The sequence below is a fragment of the Arvicola amphibius genome, chromosome 5 (genome assembly GCF_903992535.2).
Source record: "Arvicola amphibius chromosome 5, mArvAmp1.2, whole genome shotgun sequence".
In the NCBI taxonomy this organism is placed as follows: domain Eukaryota; kingdom Metazoa; phylum Chordata; class Mammalia; order Rodentia; family Cricetidae; genus Arvicola; species Arvicola amphibius.
In genome coordinates this window covers 128,687,099-128,704,505 of record NC_052051.1, presented here as the reverse complement: position 1 = coordinate 128,704,505, position 17,407 = coordinate 128,687,099, and the positions used below count along the sequence as shown (strand labels likewise).

Here is a 17,407-nt window from a genome sequence, read left to right as displayed (position 1 = left end):
AGCGCTGAGTCTCAACCCTCATTTCAGCTCTATGCACAGGCGGTGCTGGGTGATGCACAGTAGGCAACTGCATTCCAGAAAGCCCACTCTGCTCGCTCTTCAGGACTCGGTGGCTTTGGTAAACACCTAGCTTCTCTGAAACACCTTTTCCCTCCCATCTGAACAGACGTCAGGAAATTAGATTAGACATTTAGCATCCACTCATCCAGCTCTCAAACGTGGTGAACTCTTTACTAAATTCCTAATAAATGTGGTGCCAGGCTCTGTACTAGACCCAGGCTGAGAAATTCTAATCTACAGCCATAAGACACTTACAACCTACCAAAATAAAACATAATTAACTATAAAGTAATGTACTCTCCTAATAACATAAATCAAAACAAAATTTTTTAAAGCCTAATGAATAATTCTCCCTGTAAGTGTATGAGTCGCTTTCCTTTGCTCATGATAACATACCATGACCAAGATAACTTACAGAAAGAGAGGTCGGACAGCAGGAAGCTGAGCCAGCTCACCTCGTAGGAGCAACAATCAGGAAGTCAAAGAGGAAACTGCAAGAAGAAGGGGGCCATAGAACCCAAAAGCCTGCCTCTAGTGGCTTTCCTTCAGCAAGGCCACGCCTCCCAAACCTCCCCAAACAGTGCCACCCAAATGGGCACCAACTGTCCAAATGCCTGAGCCCATGAGGGACATTTCTCATTCACTCCACCACCTAGGGAGACAAGTACTTTAAGACCATCCCACTTCCAGACTAAACTCTGCCACCTCCGCCATGCACAGAGGAAGCTCTCTCAATGTGCCTGGATTTAGAGAGAGAGCCTTTAAAGAGGTAACTAAGTGTGGTTGAGTAGGGTAAGAAGGACAGACCCTGAAACTAACAACAGCTAACCTCATAGGAGAAAGAAGCGGCGTGTTGACTCCGGGGCAAGAGTGTTATGAATTTGACTAGCAAAGCTGTTCCCAAGAATCACAAGTTTGAGACTAGAATGAACTACATAGCAAGGCTGTCTCAAAGGAGGAAGAGGCATCAGAGGCCAAAGATGTAGCTCTTTTAGAGTACAAGGACCTTTCTGACCCTTAGAAAGATAATAATCACCATTCTCAACAATGCCTCGGTTTATCAGCAACATTCCAACTGGAACCTCCTGGCAGGTAACAGCACTTGCCATGAATCCTGACGACCTGAGTTATATTCCCAAGGACCCATGTACAGGGGGCAGAGAGAACTGACTGTGCAGAGCCATCTTCCAATCTTCCAACTTGATACATGTGCCTTAGCTCATGCGTACCCACACATGCAAATAAACACATGCGCAACAAATAAATAAATGTAATAACAACATAAAATAGCACGAGTTCTGCTTTAGAACTTACTTACTGAATACATGAATGTGGCTTTGGGATTTCTGTTTGGAATCTCCCCTAAAGCTGCCCTCTCCAGACCCCACCTGTGGGATGGTGGGGTCAGCTCCTCCCCCGGGATACTTGGGGCCACACCTACAGGCTATCTGAGGTGTGGTTCCCCGATTTGCCGTGTGCTTCTCCCTCCTGGTTTCTCCTCTTCCTCTGGGACCACCCAGTAATGCTTTGCTCAGATTAAAAGCTGGATTTAATTTGGCCTGATCTGATTTATTGCATCTCAGTGAAGAGACTTAATAATATTGGGGTTCAACTCCTGCATTGCTGGTGGGAATGCAAGCTGGTACAACCCCTTTGGATGTCAGTGTGACAATTTCTCAGAAAATTAGGAAACAACCTTCCTCAAGACCCAGGAATACCACTTTTGGGTATATATATCCAAAGGATGCTCAATCATGCCACAAGGACATGTGCTCAACTATGTTCATAGGAGCATTGTTTGTCATAGCCAGAACTTGGAAACAACCTAAATTTACCCCTCAACCAAAGAATGGATAAGGAAAATGTGGTACATTTACACAATGGAGTACTACACAGCAGAAAAAATAATGACATCTTGAATTTTGCAGGCAAATGGATGGAGCTAGAAAACATCATTTTGAGTGAGGTGACCCAGAAAGACAATTATCACATGTACTCACTCATAAGTAGTTTTTAAACATAAAGCAAAGAAAACCAGCCCACAAATCACGATTCCAGAGAACCTAGACAACAATAAGAACCCTAAGAGAGATATACACAGATCTAATCTACATCGGAAGTAGAAAAAGACAAGATCTCCTGAGTAAATTGGGAGCATGGGGACCTTGGGAGAAGGTTGAAAGGGAGGGAAGAGGCAGGGAGGCAAGCAGAGAAAATTGTAGAGCTCAATAAAAATCAATAAACACACACAATATTTCTTAACATGAAAATAATAATAATAATGGGGTTCAAAACTTGTTCAACTCTTAGATTGCTGCTGATTAAATATGAGAAGAATCCTCACTCCAACAACTAAAAACCTATAAAGAGTGCATCACTGCCACCAAGGCTGGGAGGCACAGCTGAAAATCTGAACGCACACCCAAGTGGGTTTCCTTCAAATCCTTTCTTAAATGTCTGAGAACCAAATATGAAGTCAGAAGGAGAAAGAGGAATGGAATAAGCAAGCAAACAGCATACTTACTCCGTAAATTCTATGAGGAAGTTAAGAGCTTGCATTGCATGTTCCCAGCCAGTCACCCTGGGAAGGTTTACTGTGCTCATTGGCAGAAACCATTTTCTAAGGAGGGCATTGCTGAATGAGGCAGAAGCCTGGCTGGACCAGGGTTCTTCTGCTCCCTGTGGCATCTTAAGAGCAGGGGAGTCATTTATTCTTCAGTAGAAGCCTTCTCTGTCACAGAAAAGGAGGTTAGCATCTGAAGTTGTAGAGATTAGATCCCAATATCAGAATAATTAAGGCTGGCTGACAAATCTTCTGTACAGTATAGAACTGGGGGTGGAGGGAGGAGCATGACAGAACATGCCATGCAAGCAGATCAGAAAATCCTACATCCCAGATCACTCGCCAGATGAGGCTGACCTGTTAGCTTCCAGACACACTGCAGGCTATGGATAGGTGAAGTGCCTGTTTCTTTAAAGTGGGTTTGTAAGGACGGAGGTGTCAGTGAGCCCAGCAATAACCTACAGAGAATTTGAGGTATGGGGCTGTGACATAGCCCAGCAGTTAGACCTAACACACACACAATGCCTTAGGTTCACTTCTGGGTTCCCCGCAGAGCATATGGGGGCCCATGTGCCTGTAGTCTATCTATACACTGTTGAAAGTGCCTAGAAGGTACATTGGAACAGAGAAAAGACTTTAAGCCACTTTCATGGGATAGCAGGACGGGAATGATTGCTAATATCCAAATCAGAGATCTCCATGAAAGGGCTAGCAGCGACCCCTTCCACCTCCACCTTAATTAGGTGACAGCTGGCTAGAAGCCATCCACTTTGGAACCTTTACCGGAAATGGTTACATATTACTTAGCTTTCTTCAGCTCAGTTGCTTGCTCTCTCCCAGAAGCCAGTCTGCCCCTCACACTCCCAGCTGTGCCTTGCAGCGAGGAGGGAGTGACCCTAATTTTGAACTCCTCTCCCTGCTCTGGTATCATTGACCCTGAAATGAACAGGAAAAGAACTTTAAGAGAAACAGGAAAAAGCAAAAACTGGACATGGTGGGGGCTGTGCAAAGAGAAGCAGCCCACTGGATTACCCTGGGTGGGGAAGTCTCAAGACCATGGGAGCAAAGCAGAGAACACATAAAGCCCCTGTGTAGGTGGGGGAGCGATTTGAGTTCCGCAGTCACTTCCTGTTAGATTATTTCAAGTAACTTTTTCATTCTCAGAGTGAATCTGATCTCTGGTGATCTTAACTCCCCAACATCCTCTCTTTACAAGTCCTACTCCTTCGTAGTGAATACTGGCTTACTATTTCTAGAATAAACTATCCTTCTGCTTTGAACCTATAAGCCCTCTGGCCACCCAGCCCCAGTGCTGTATTCCTCGGTGAAAAACACGCTCCTGAATGAATTACTCAACCAATACTTTATGGAAAAGAACCAATGAAGTTTAGTCTCACTGTTTCTGGGCTGGGGAGATGGCTCTGTTAGTAAAATACTTGGTTTGCAAGCACAAGAACCTAAGTTTAATTACGAGAACCCACGTGAACATCAGGATGCTGGCGCATGCGGCAAGGCTGAAAATCGGCAGATCCCTGGTGGGTGCTTGCCTAGCCTACTTGGCAAGCTCTAGGCCAGTAAGAAAGCCTGTCTCAAAAAATAAGGTGGGTATCACCCCTGAGGAGCAATACTTGAGTTTGTTCTCTGGACACACACAGACAGACAGACACAGGCACACACAAATCAAAGTCACATGACAACTTTCATCATGTGGCTCCCAGGAACTCAGGCTGGTAGACTTGGCAGCAGGTACCTTTACCTACTGAGCCATCCTGCAGGCACTAAATGGTTTTGTTGTTTGGTTTTTTAATATTCATGCATCTATTCTCAGAATATGCAAACTTGTCTTCTCAACAGGAAGAAAAGAAATTTGAGGTGGAACAAATTCCTGCTGCTCCTGGCCTTTTCCATCAGCACTCCTTCTCCTCTTGGGACTTTGCCAACACGTCACTGTCTCCTATTGATGAAAATGATGATGGGTAGAATGAAACCATGTTCCAAGATTGGCAGCAGCTTTCCCTCTTTTCTCACTCTGACATGAGACCTTTTCTTTTGCTCTATATGCTCCTAGGACTTAGCTGCAGAGCCAATAAACAGCACAGCAAACTCCCGAAGGCAGCCCCTGGCTAGATGTACCTACCATTCATTGCTACGGGGCACGGTAGCCATGAACATGACTGTTTGGTGATACCTGTTATAGTTGGCAACGTCTTCTCCAGGTCCTCGGCCTCATCTGTGTCCAGCGTCTGGTTGCTGACAGTCATGCATTCCAGGATCTTCTAGACATCCAGCTCAAAGCTTATGTCAATCATCCTGCCTCATCTCCAACCCCACAGGCACACCAGACAGTGCTCTTCTGTACACCAATCAGACATCTGAGGGTGGTGATCACAACCTCCCATCCACGTGGCGCCCAAAGCCTTGGTCTTCTCTGGAATGCCACCAATGGCAAGCATGTTGAGCTAGCAGCTTTCCAGACTTGATGGTTTCTTCTTCTTCAGTCTGATGAGCCAGGTCACAGGCAGGAGCCAGACTGATAAGGGCCCTAGTCTGACTCTTGGCAGTCGTGGGAAGTGTGGTGACCCAGACAAATAACGGAATGAGGACTGTCGTCTTGCCACTGCTCGTCTCAACCACAGCAATGATGTCACAGTTCTGTAGCCCAGTGGGAACTGCCTAATGTTACACAGGTGTTAGCTTTTTGTAGGTACACTTACCAATCATCTCCAAGGCTGAGATGTGGGGTTGAGAAGACTTTTTTCGTGATCAGATAGGATTGGGATCTTGCCACCTTTGATGGTGATGTTATAGTTCTCAAAAGAAGATTCACCAGTTTGTCCATCTGTCATCTCCCCTAACTTTTGGGACCAATGGTGACCATCCCAGTGCTGCCTTGGCTCCTCAGGAAATCTGTGAAGTCTTTCTTCTTCCTGCTCCTTTCCTCCCAGGGTTTGCCTCTTTTCCATCAGGTCTCCATAGAGGCAATGTTGCTCTTGTTTCTGCTGCTTTAGGTCAATGTTCACATTGAAGTCTAAACCCCCTACAACAGCATCTGGTGCTGTTTCTTTTTTATTTTAAGATTTTTTATTATTATTTTTAAGTGCAGGGGGGAGGAGAAAGGGAGAGAGGAAGGAAGGAGGAAGAGAGAGAAAGAGAGAGAAAGAGAGAGAGAGAGAGAGAGAGAGAGAGAGAGAGAATAGTGTGTTTGCATAAGCTGAATACAGAGGCTGTGGAGGCCAGGGGCTAGAGCTACAGGTAGTTGTGAACCCTTGGACATGGGATACAGGTACTGGAAACCAAACTCAGGTTCTCTGGAAGAGTAGTATGTTCTCTTAGCCACTCAACCATCTCTTCCAGCAGCCTGATGCCCCCCCCCCTTTTTTTAAACAGGCGGTTGTAGTCAACAGAGGTATCTTCAGATATATCCCACTCAATGACAAATCTGTGGACACGGTTCAGTATTCTTTTTGATGCTGTCCAGATAACACTGTGCAGTTCCTTGTTCTGCTCTTTCCAATCTCCCGCCACCTTCCCTCTTCATTTCCACTGGTCTACTGCTCCACTGGCTTTCTGCATTCCCGACATTCCGGACCCTCCTAAATCCTTTCCCTTCCCCTCTTTAAGCATCACCTGTCACCCTCCCACCTCCCGCTGCAGTGGCTTTAGAATTTCAGCCTCTTCTTGCTCTGCTTTGGAGAGGAGTGTGGACTCAGCTTCATCTTCCTCTTCAGTCTTTTCCTTGGCCGGAATTTCAGGAACAGTGACTGGATCCTAGCTGTCTCCCCACCATATTCATCCTCTTCTTTGTTCTTCCAGGGTTTAAAATATTTCCTTGGTCAGGAGATAATCTTGCAATCATTTAAATTTCAGGTCCTTGTCCTGTCTGGGTCCATGGTCATCTTGATCTCTGTCCGTTCTCTCATTCTGTCATTGTTCATTCTTTCTGTAGACTTGGAGCACGGAGAAGAGCAAGAGTGGCTAACTCCTCCATGGCTCTCCCTTCCTTGATGCCTCTTCCTAGCTTTAGATGTAGAACGCTTCTGGTCCTTGTTCTGTCAAGAGTCTAGGATAGCTTCCTTTCCTCCTTGGAAGGTGCATCTGGGTCCTTCTGACGACCAATTCTCCTGCCACCACCCTGCACCCAGACCACATAACACAGCCTCAGTTCACCACGTTTTGTTTCCAGATCAGCGAGGAGGACCTAGAATGCCTTTTTACTTCTTTGCTGTTTGTTTGAGACAGAGTCTTATGTGACCCGGGTTGGTCTCAGGTTTATAATGCAGCAGAAGATGACGTTGGACTTCTTAGCCTCCTGCCTCTAACTCCAAAGTTCTGGGATTCCAGCCATAAGATACCATCCCTGGTTTTATATGGTGCTGGGATCTAACCTGGGGCTTCTGTATGCTAGGCAAGCACTTCAACTACGAGCTATGTGTCCCGAATGCCCTTGTAGTCACAGAAATCTAACCGGAACTCTTGGAAAATGTGTCCTTTGGTAATACTATGCTATACTTCTTTCACACATTTAAGACAATTCTACATGTGGAATAGATATCTCTTTTATAATTTAACATTTTGAATAACAGAACATTCACACAGGCAGAAAAGAAAGTGCTCCTCACTCCCCACTCTTCCCTGACCAGGTTCCGATCTGTACTCCCCAAAATCCTCACTGGCCACCCAATGTTCCCAATGTTCCACTGTGTTTGTATGTTTCTGAACAGTGGGTCTTGGGTCTGACGCTCGACACAGCAGTCAGCACCGAGCCTGCTTCTCCTCTGGTTCTTCCATTGGCTGCAGCCCTAGGCGACTTCCTTTCCTTCCTGTTGTTGCATGAACACTGTCAGAGTTAATGTTTTGGGGGCTACACCTTTTAGTGACTGACCAAAACTTCTAACCATAATTTAAGCAATGAGCGGTAGAGAAAATGGCTAGAAACATATTTTCATTTGCCTTAATTTTCCGTTTGCCAAAACCTAATTATTTTTGGAACGTTTTATACAAATCACATAATCACCGTGCTACAACTTAAAAGAACAATTATTTTTTTTTCTTAAATTATTTGGAAACATCTGCTATGTCTTTTACAAATAACAGGATCATCTCCTTTGTGTCGAGGCTGGAAAAATGCCTGCTGCTGCGGCATCCAACCAGTCACCCCAAGGAGACGTCAGCTGTCACCTGTGTCCGCTGCAGCGATTTCCGTCTTCTGCCTCTGCCCACTGTGGGGGAGCTGTCAAGTTTCTAGTTTCTGACGTGCATTTACATCACTCAATGACATCTGACAGCAGTGAAAGGCCACAGAAAACTGCTTATTGATCAGAGCAAAACTAGTTGACGGAACAGATGAGGTTGTATCACAGAGATGCGGCCACATTCAGGTGATGACATTTGCTCCCCGCGCACAGGAGCCTAATAGAATACAACTTCATTATATCATGCCACTAGCGCTTATAGCCCGGAGCCCGGCTCTTGACTGTTTTGTCTACGTGGTGATGAGGACAATCTACTTGTGCTGGTTTCAATGTCTTACCACCCCGATTTGTTCATGAGCACTTGCAAACTACCTGTGACTCTGTCCTGACAAATACACCAAGAGACACTGAAGTCTCAATCTCACTGAAATCTAATTGCGCTGTCCTTAAAAAAAAAAAAAATAGAATTACCATTTAGTGAGCTGTAACTGGCTAGGTGAAAACTTCGCTACTACTGTGCGAAGAAGTTTAAATGTTTCAGGAACCACCCTTCCTCCCCCACCGACCCCTTATGGCATTGTCAGGAACACAAACAAAAATTGATAAGCTGGATATAGTTGGAATCTACTTATAAATAGAACTTAATTGTTTCTCAAAACCAAGACATCAGACTAAGGCCCTCTGCCTACAGATTGTTCCCTCTGGTTTTAAAGATAACAGCACCAACCACTTTCCATTTTCCGTTGCCAGTACAGCTAGCTGTGAAGTTACACATCACTTCAGGTCTTCAAAGAGTGCCACTAAATCACAGCAGCCACCTAAAGAGAAGGAAGAAGGCACAGATGGGACCTGCTTGCTGGCCCTCTGGCTGCTGTATGAAGGAACAGAACACTCTCCCCTGAGAGCTATCTGGCTTTTACCTTTACCCCTCGACTGCTCCCTTGAGAAATTTCCCCATATTACAAATTCCTATACCACCTTCAAAACTGGACCACATCTGCATCCTACCTAGACTGAAGATTTTCCTTTGGGTTGACTTTTTGCTCCAATGTGACCTAAAGACATTAAGTTACAACCAGATAAAAGAGGCCAATATCATTTGCCATAAATAGAAGGTAAGGCAAGAAAAGAGGGGCGGTTTTAAAGTATGCTTCCTGCTGAAGGCTCTGGACTGGAGCTGGCTCTCTTCCTTGTTAAGAGAGATTAGCAGTGTCACATAATGCTTCGGGGGGGGGGTATTTTATATACGTGTGTGTGTGTGTGTGTGTGTGTGTGTGTGTGTGTGTGTGTGAAAGAACAGACATGGGATTAGAAGATAAATGCAAAGAGTAAGTGTCTTCTTGGGACTTGATGTTACGCAATGTCTAGGCGCGACTTGACTCATTTCCTGAGCACTGCGCCTGCGTGCAACCTGGGGGAAGTGGGGGAACTGGAGTCCTGCAGATGGGAGACTGCTGTTAGGGTTCCCATCCTGCCCAGCTCGCTAACCCTGCCACACTACAAGTCACTTAACCCCGTGCCTCTCCTCCCTCTCGTCTGTAAAAAAATAAGCTAATAGTATCTGAACCGCAGGGAACTGCTCCAAGAAATAAATAAAATTATGGGTGCAAAGTGCCTGGCACAGTATCTGGCACTAAGAAAACACTGAATAAATGTAAGCCTTTATTATTAATTTCTTCGGGTTTCCTTCTATAGACCTCATTTTACAAAAAAACAGGACAGAGAGGCAGAAGAAACTCGGACTCGCTCCAGATGCCTCTTGTTAGTAAAGACCAAACTTTGCCCCTTTGCTTCAAGCAGAGATCATCCTTCCCTCTGACAGCATCTGTTCAAGCCCAGCTTCAGGCAGTGTGTACAGACCTGCCCCTTAGTCACAAGCCCTGAGAAGAAAAGGGCTAAGCTACCTGGGGGCATGCTCAGGACCAAGCAGAGTGCAGAAGTGCACCAAGCAAGGAGCTGGCTAAACACACAGCCTCCCCTTTCTAAAGGCCAAGTCAGCAGGGGCAGGATTGTGGGGGACATTTAAGTAGAACTGAGTAAGAGACACTAGATGTGGCTTCTGACCTTTTTTTTTGCTTATGGCACCAGCACAGATAACAAACACAAAGATGCAGAAAAGTATTCAGTGTGTTCATTTCAAACATATTAAACTGCTCGAGAAATACTATGAATTTTGAATTTCCACAGAACCTACCATTTGATGTAATTTGCTTCAGTCTTTGTATTCTGAGAAAAGTGGAATGGAATCTTCCTTTTCAATTACCCAGTCCAAAATACATGTGTTAGCACCTTTGCCAACTCGGTGCTTTCAAATGCTTGGGCTTTGTACAAGCTCTCGGTTGTCTAGCTGAAAACCAAAGTTGCCTGGAGTCAGACTCACGCTGCTGCCCTCATGCTATCTGGACACACACTTGGGAAGGAAAATGACAAGCATTGAGAACAATCTTTGTAAAGTGGGCAATGAGAAGAGGGCCGTGTGGCAGAACCCAGCCTGGACCAAGCGCAGGGTGATAAGCAGGGAGAGCGACTGGGCATCAGGGCTGTCTCCAGGCACTCCAACTTCGCTGCTTTTATCTGCCGACAACTATCAAGACTCCATGTCAATTCGTGTATGCTCTACGATCACCTTAAGAGTGCAGAGGAACACTGCACACACGCAGGCTCTGCACTCGCAAGACCTCGTTGTGTCTACTGCAAGGCCATGCCTCACTGTTTTGTTTTTCAAATATTTGTGTATGTGTGTGTGCGTGTGCATGAACTTATGGGCAGCACGAGTGTACACATGCCCAGAGAGGCCAGAGGGCATCGAATCCCCTGGAACTGGAGTTACAGGCAGTTGTCGGCTAGCTGATGTGGGTGCTGGGAACTGAACCCAGCCTAAGGTTAACCGTTTTATGCAAGTGTGGTTCTTACATATACACTGTTTGCCTGACTCTTAGTTGCTACTCTGTTTCCCACGCTTAATGAGCACCTTGCCAGATGATAGTAGATATTGAACTGGGGTTGAATGATTAATTGAGACAGCCAGGATTCATCAGACTATAATTTACCTGGGAGACCTGAGTGAGGCCCTTCAATGGCAAGGCAGTGATTTGTTTGGTGTCAAAGATACGCTTGAGTTTTTAAGTAATATTTCTACACATGAAACGCATGGCCACAGTGTGAGCTTATAAATAAGAGTAACAGCTGAGCCAGCACATGAAAAGGCCCTTAAAGCAGGCAAACCTCCAGTCAAGAGGCCAAGCCCTCATGTGTTAGCATGACAGCTTTTGGCTACAGTTAACAACAGCACCTGTATTTCTCGGCTGCTGAGTGAGCAGCAGGGGTGGGACACCCTGGTCAACCCAGTACTTCAGCCAGGTGGTGGGACCTCTCTCTGTGCACCGGCAGTGCACAGCGAAGCTGCAGGTGGCTGTGGGCTGCCACATGGTGCTAGGACATGGACCCAGGTCCTCCTCCAAGATTGGAAGTGCTTTGGGCCATCTCTCTTATCATAAGGTATGTGTGTGTACAATATGTGTATATACACGAATACACACACACACACACACACACACACACACACACCCCTCAGGGGTTTCTGTTTTGTTTTGTAGACAGAATTTTACTATATATCCCTGGCTGAACTGGAAATCACAGAGATCCTCTATTGTCTGCCTCCTGAGTGCCTGGATTAAAGGTGTGCACCACCATGCCCAGCCAACATAATTCATTTTAAAGCATATACTGACCAGGGACTAAATATCTTATTAAATTCTCCATTGACTATATAAATTATTAGTAAAAAAAGAACATAACTGTAACTACAAAAAATTTTTAAAGTCTGAGTTTGAAGCTATATATTTGTTGACAAGGCACTTAAGTAGCTGTTGATACAGTAATCAACATATTTCCTAGGCATTCCATTGGGTGGCTGTTTTACTTCAACAACCCATCATTTTCAAGCTCGCTTTGCTTGTAGTGTTAAAAAAACTGTGTTATAAAAATCAGCCTGAATGTCCACCAATTGATGAACAGATAAAATGTGGTTCATGTACATCAAGGGAATAAATACAATTCCATCATAAAATCTCCTCCTGCCATTTGCGACACCATAAACAGAACTGAAGACCATTATGCTATGAGAAATAAGGCAGGAACACGATGGCAGTACCACACGACCTGATTCATCTAGAATCTAAAAGACTTAATCAGAGGCTGGGAATGTAGCTCAGCTGGTAAGATGCGTGCCTAGCATGCAAGGAACCCTGGGCTCAGTGTGGAGCACACATAACCTGTACATGGGGGCACATCCCACCAATCCTGGCACAAGAAAGATGGCAACAGAAACACACGAAGAACAAAGCGCACCTCAGCTCTACATGGGCCATGGACGACCTAAGACTTGTCTCTAAATAAATAGTAATTGTTTCAAATTTTCACCCTAAAGGACTTGAGAACAGACAATGGTTACTGGAGCCCAGGGAAAGTACTGGGCAGGGAAGAATAGAGCAGGCTGGTCAATGGGTACAAAGCTACAGGTATAAGAAGCCCTGCCATATTATTAACCAGTATAGATGACAATATGTGCACCTTAAGATACATGAATGGAAACATCGCATAAATGCAAATAATTCTTCTATTTCATTTTAAAAAATTAAAATTTATTTCATTTTTAAGATCTCGTGTATGTGTGTGTATGTTCTCATGTGTTTGAGGCCAATCTGGTCCACCTAGTAAATTCCAGGCTAACCAGAGCTACATAGTGAGATCCTGTCTCCAAATTTTACATATATATACATATGTGTATATATATATACATATATATATACACATATGTGTGTGTGTGTATATATATATATATACAATTAAAGAATTTATGAGGACTAAGAAAATAGACATTAGGTATTCTATTTCTACTGGTCATTTAACTCTAGAAGCAATTAGCTACAATACCCACAAATGCAAAAAAAAAAAGTTTTCCACTGTGTACAATACTGGTCAGTCACCGGTGCCACCATGGCAAGTCTGTTACAGGCGTAACCAACTGCTTTCTGATTGGATTTGAGGCCTGCTCATGGGGGAGAATTCATGGTGGTACCGGAAACCTAGTCAAGGGCCCATGGCTGGGGAAGTCATCGTACCCAGTGAAGTCCCCAAAGTTACTGCCCTTGTTTTTCTGTGTCAAGCTGCCTATAAATAAATACATGTGTGCTTATAGATTAGGTGCTCCTATTGGCTTTAGTCAGAAAAGTTTATTTTTTGGAAAAGCCATACTGCAGAGGCTTAACATTGGCTGAAGTGCTGCTAAGAGACAGACAAATGCTCAACTATATGTGGGACACTCATAACACTCCCTCCAAGGCTCAGGGAGTTTCTTGGAAGAAGAGGTGGAAAAAAGGTAAGAGTCAGAAAAGGGCTGGGGAAGGGGTGTGGAACACGGACGTCCACGCGTGATGATGCTGGCGCACACCTGAACTCACACAGCACTGATTACCACACCTTTGTATGAGATTGGGCCTGTCAATAACCTGGCATGGAGTGGGAAGGAGTGCACAGGGCTCATGGTGGATGTGGGAGGGGGAGACATTAGCTTCCATTTTAAATATTTTTATAAGCATTTATTAATTATATATAACAATGGGCTTTATGATGATATTTTCATGCACGTACATATTTCACTCCCACTAATCCCCTGCCTCTTCCCAACTACACCCCTCCCTCGTGTGTGTGTGTGTGTGTGTGTGTGTGTGTGTGTGTGTGTAGATGCTGGCAAGGTACACACAGTCTTGTAAACACATCCTCAGTATAGTCCTGCAAGGACTGCCAATAAAACTCATTGGGTCATTGGAAAAAAAAAAGACATGAAACAAATGTGACCAAAATACATCATGTGCATGTATGGAAAGGTCACAATAAAATATATTATTATGTCTAATTAATATATGCAAATAAAACATTCAAAAATTAAAGGCTTTTGTTTGAATATACATTGTGTTTGTATCTTTTTATGTGGTTGCTGGAAAGTATACTTACGAAAGTAACTTGGAACATATCTGTATAATAAACAGAGTCTGTTAGGTGGAAACAGTGATCCACAATGAAGGACATTATACATTCAGCAGAACAGCTTATTACACATATGGAAATTTCAGAAATGTATCCTTTTCAAACAGATTTAAATAGTCATTCTGCTTTAAATTACACAGACACTCGATACCAAACCAAAATGTAAGGATAATTAAGAAACAAAACTCAACATTAAACACACAGCTAAATACTTCCCAGCTTTGAAAGCAATTCTGTGTGGCATTTTAACCATCTAACCGGGAAGAACTGGATACGGTGTGGGTACCAGCACACAGGAGGCACCAGGATGCAGAAAGCAGGGTGGAGGGGTCAGATTCACAGACTGGCAGATAGACAGCATTGCTGGTGTGCCACAGCACAGACACTGGCATGAAAGTTTGTTAAAAAGCACAGAGAAACATGCAACCAGCTCCCTCTAGACACTTAGGAAGGCACAAAGAAGGGCAAAGTTCCCAGCTGGCTCTGGGTTCTTTGTTTACAGCAGAACACAGAGGATGGGACTGCTTAGACCTAAGGAAATGGTGTAGAAAGTTCTTCTGTATATGTGTTGCCTTTATTGGTTAAGGAATAAAGAAGCTGCTTGGGTCTACAGCAGGGCAAAATAGAGCTAGGCGGGAAAACTAAACTGAATGCTGTGAAAAAGTAGGTGGAGTTAGAGAGACGCCATGTAGCCACCACAGGAGACAGACGCTGGGACTTTACCCAGTAAGCCACAGTCACAAGGCAATACACAGAATACTAGAAATGGATTAATTTAAGATATAAGAGTTAGCCAGGGATATGCCTAAGCTAATAGGCTCAGCAGTGTTTTAATTAATACAGTTTCTGTGATTATTTCAGGTCTGGGCAGCTGGAAAATGAACAAGCAGTCTCTGCCAACACTTGGGCATGATAGTTCATGGCTATAAACTCAGGTCTGCTACTTAAGACCCAAGGGGGGTACTAATACTATGAGTTTGAGGCTTGCCTGAACTATATAGCGAATTCTAGACCAACCTGTTCCATAGAGTGAGTCCTTATCTCAGACAAACAACAAAACATTCTAGGCTAAATGTAGCACCAGCTCTTGGGGAAGGAGAGGCAGTCCAGGGGATCTCTGTGAGTTGGAGTTAACTAACCTAGTCTACTTAGTGAGTTCCAGGTTAATCAGGGCTTCATAGTGAGACCTTGTCAAAAAAAAATTCTGGAAGACAAAGGGCTGGAGAATTGCCTCAGTCAATTAAGAATACTTGCTGCTCTTGCAGAGGACCCAGGTTTCATTCCTAGCACCCCCATGGTAGCTATCAATCATCCATAACTCCAATTCTAGGGTTCCAACACCTCTTCTGAACTCTACAGGCAAGCACAAAGTACACGTACATACATGTAGACAAAACAATGTTGCACACACAAAAAAATAAATCTAATTTATTTTCTTAATCTGGAAGACAAATTAGTGAAGGGGCAATGACAGGAATCGGTCAAAAGATAAGGTGGAAGTGAGCAGCAAGGCCAAGGGCATAGGCTAGATGACTACATACCTTCTGCACGCTGGCCCTTCTAAACCAGGCTGGCAGTGCTCGCATAATTTCAATCTATATTATTTCTTCATAGTGTGTGCCTAGTTTTCCTTATCGGTTACCTATAATCCCTTCAAACAGCCTGAAAGTTCCCAGGAGAGACACTGCATTGTATAAATCTTCCCCGTATTGCCCTGTGCAGTTCAAAGCGTGAGTTGGGAACACAATAAATCCTTGAAAAATGGAAAGAAAACAAGCTGGATTTCAAGGGGTCCAAAATGTAGGTAGCACGTTACAGCTCTTCACTGTAAGTACCAACAATACTTCATCACTTTTCAAAGCACACGGATTATTTTCCTGGCTCAAAAGTGAGCACTGTATCTATTAGTGGACGAAGAAAAGCCTGGCATCCAGGTCTCCAGGAAGAGCTTATCCTTCTCCATGGTGCTTTGGATGCCACATCATACCCATTTCCAGATGGCCGTACAGAACAGAAATACGGTCCCCCCAGAGACCAGGAGCTCCCTGGACTTCCTTCCACTGGAAGGCGCAGTGAGCAGAGTCAATGCTCCAGTGTGTGTTTACCGAGCTTCCTAGCACTCAGCTGAAGCATTTGTTAGACTACATGTTAATTTCTTTTGACTCCGTGAGAGCTGAGGAAATAAGTTTGCTCCGAGGACTGCGGCTGTTGCCACCACCAGCCCTCCCCTTAGAACATCTATTGTCAGGACAAAAGGGGTTCAGTATTCCTTCCCATATACCCGTGGGGAAGACCACAAGAGGAAGGGCAGAGGGGACAGGCCAGAGGCTGGCAGCAGGGAAGACGATGGACTCCAGCAGGGATGGCAAAGCCCAAAGTTCCCACCACGAAGGATGAAGAGCTGGCAGGACAAGCTTGGCATTGTGGTGCAGGTCTGCAATCCAAGTTACTGACCAAAGGAGGCGGGAGGACCACAAACTCAAGGCCTAAGAAGGCTGAGGATGTCAGCTGGGTGGGAGGGAGCTTGCCTGGTATGTAAAGCTTCACCTCCTGCGCTGTTCAAAACAACACACAGAGCAGGACATACTGGGCAGGAAGCTCGCAGCTCAATAGAAGTGCTTATCTGGCATGCTTGAGGCCCTGGGTTCAAGTCCCAGTACAAAGAGGGTGGGAGAGAGAGGATGAAGGGAGGGAGAGAAGGAAGGAAGGAGGGGAGGAGGGAGTGTTATTCTTTTGGTCCCCGCCCCTTTCCACGCCCACTCCCAGCGACCTCTGGTCTCTCGGAGTCATCCTGAATCTTTTCCCTCTCTCTCTCCTCACTGTCCCCTTTTGCGTGTGCACACGCGCTTGTCTCTCCCCCCCCCCTCTCTCTCTCTCTCTCTCTCTCTCTCTCTCTCTCTCTCTCTCTCTCTCTCTCTCTCTCTCCCTCTCCCCTTTAATAAAGCTTTATGTCTATTTTCTGTGTCTGTGCCGTTAACCCGCCGCCGCACGGCCTTTTCACCCGCCGCCCTGGTCACACGTGTTCCGTGAGTCTCCGCGCAGCTACACCAGCCCACTGGGCTGGCTGCTATGCACAGCTGCCCAGCTACTATCTTTTTAAGAACAAGAGAGAGAGAGAGACTGAGAGCAGGGGAGAGAGAGGTCAAAACAGGACAGTCCACCACAATGATGCAAGGAGACATATACACCGCACACCTACAGCTACCCTCCCCAGACCCCCAACTACAGGAATGCTTAAAAGATTTTTTTTTTCATTCTAATTCCAAAAGTCTGGCTTTTCATCCTGCCCCAGCAAGCACGTCCAGTCGGCTTAGCGATCAAACACCTTGAGGACCCATGACTCTCGGTTCTGATGACCTGTCAGTCACCCCGGGGAGCAGTTTCAAAGTGGCCTGGCCCTCCAGCCTCTACACAGTCTCTGAACATGCAACACACAAGCATCTTCACATGACCAAGGCTTAGCAGGGTTTACATATGCTCACACTTACTATTTGATCTCACTTCTTTCTTTAGTTGTTTTGTTTTATTTTTTGAGGCAGGGTTT

At 45.0% G+C, this 17,407-nt stretch overlaps 1 protein-coding gene across 4 annotated transcripts in view; it reads right to left on the bottom strand.

The window, feature by feature from the left end:
* Window positions 1-17,407, bottom strand: part of Snx24 (sorting nexin 24) — a 145,124-nt gene that overhangs the window by 72,676 nt on the left and 55,041 nt on the right. The gene's annotated exons all lie outside the window — the stretch shown is intronic.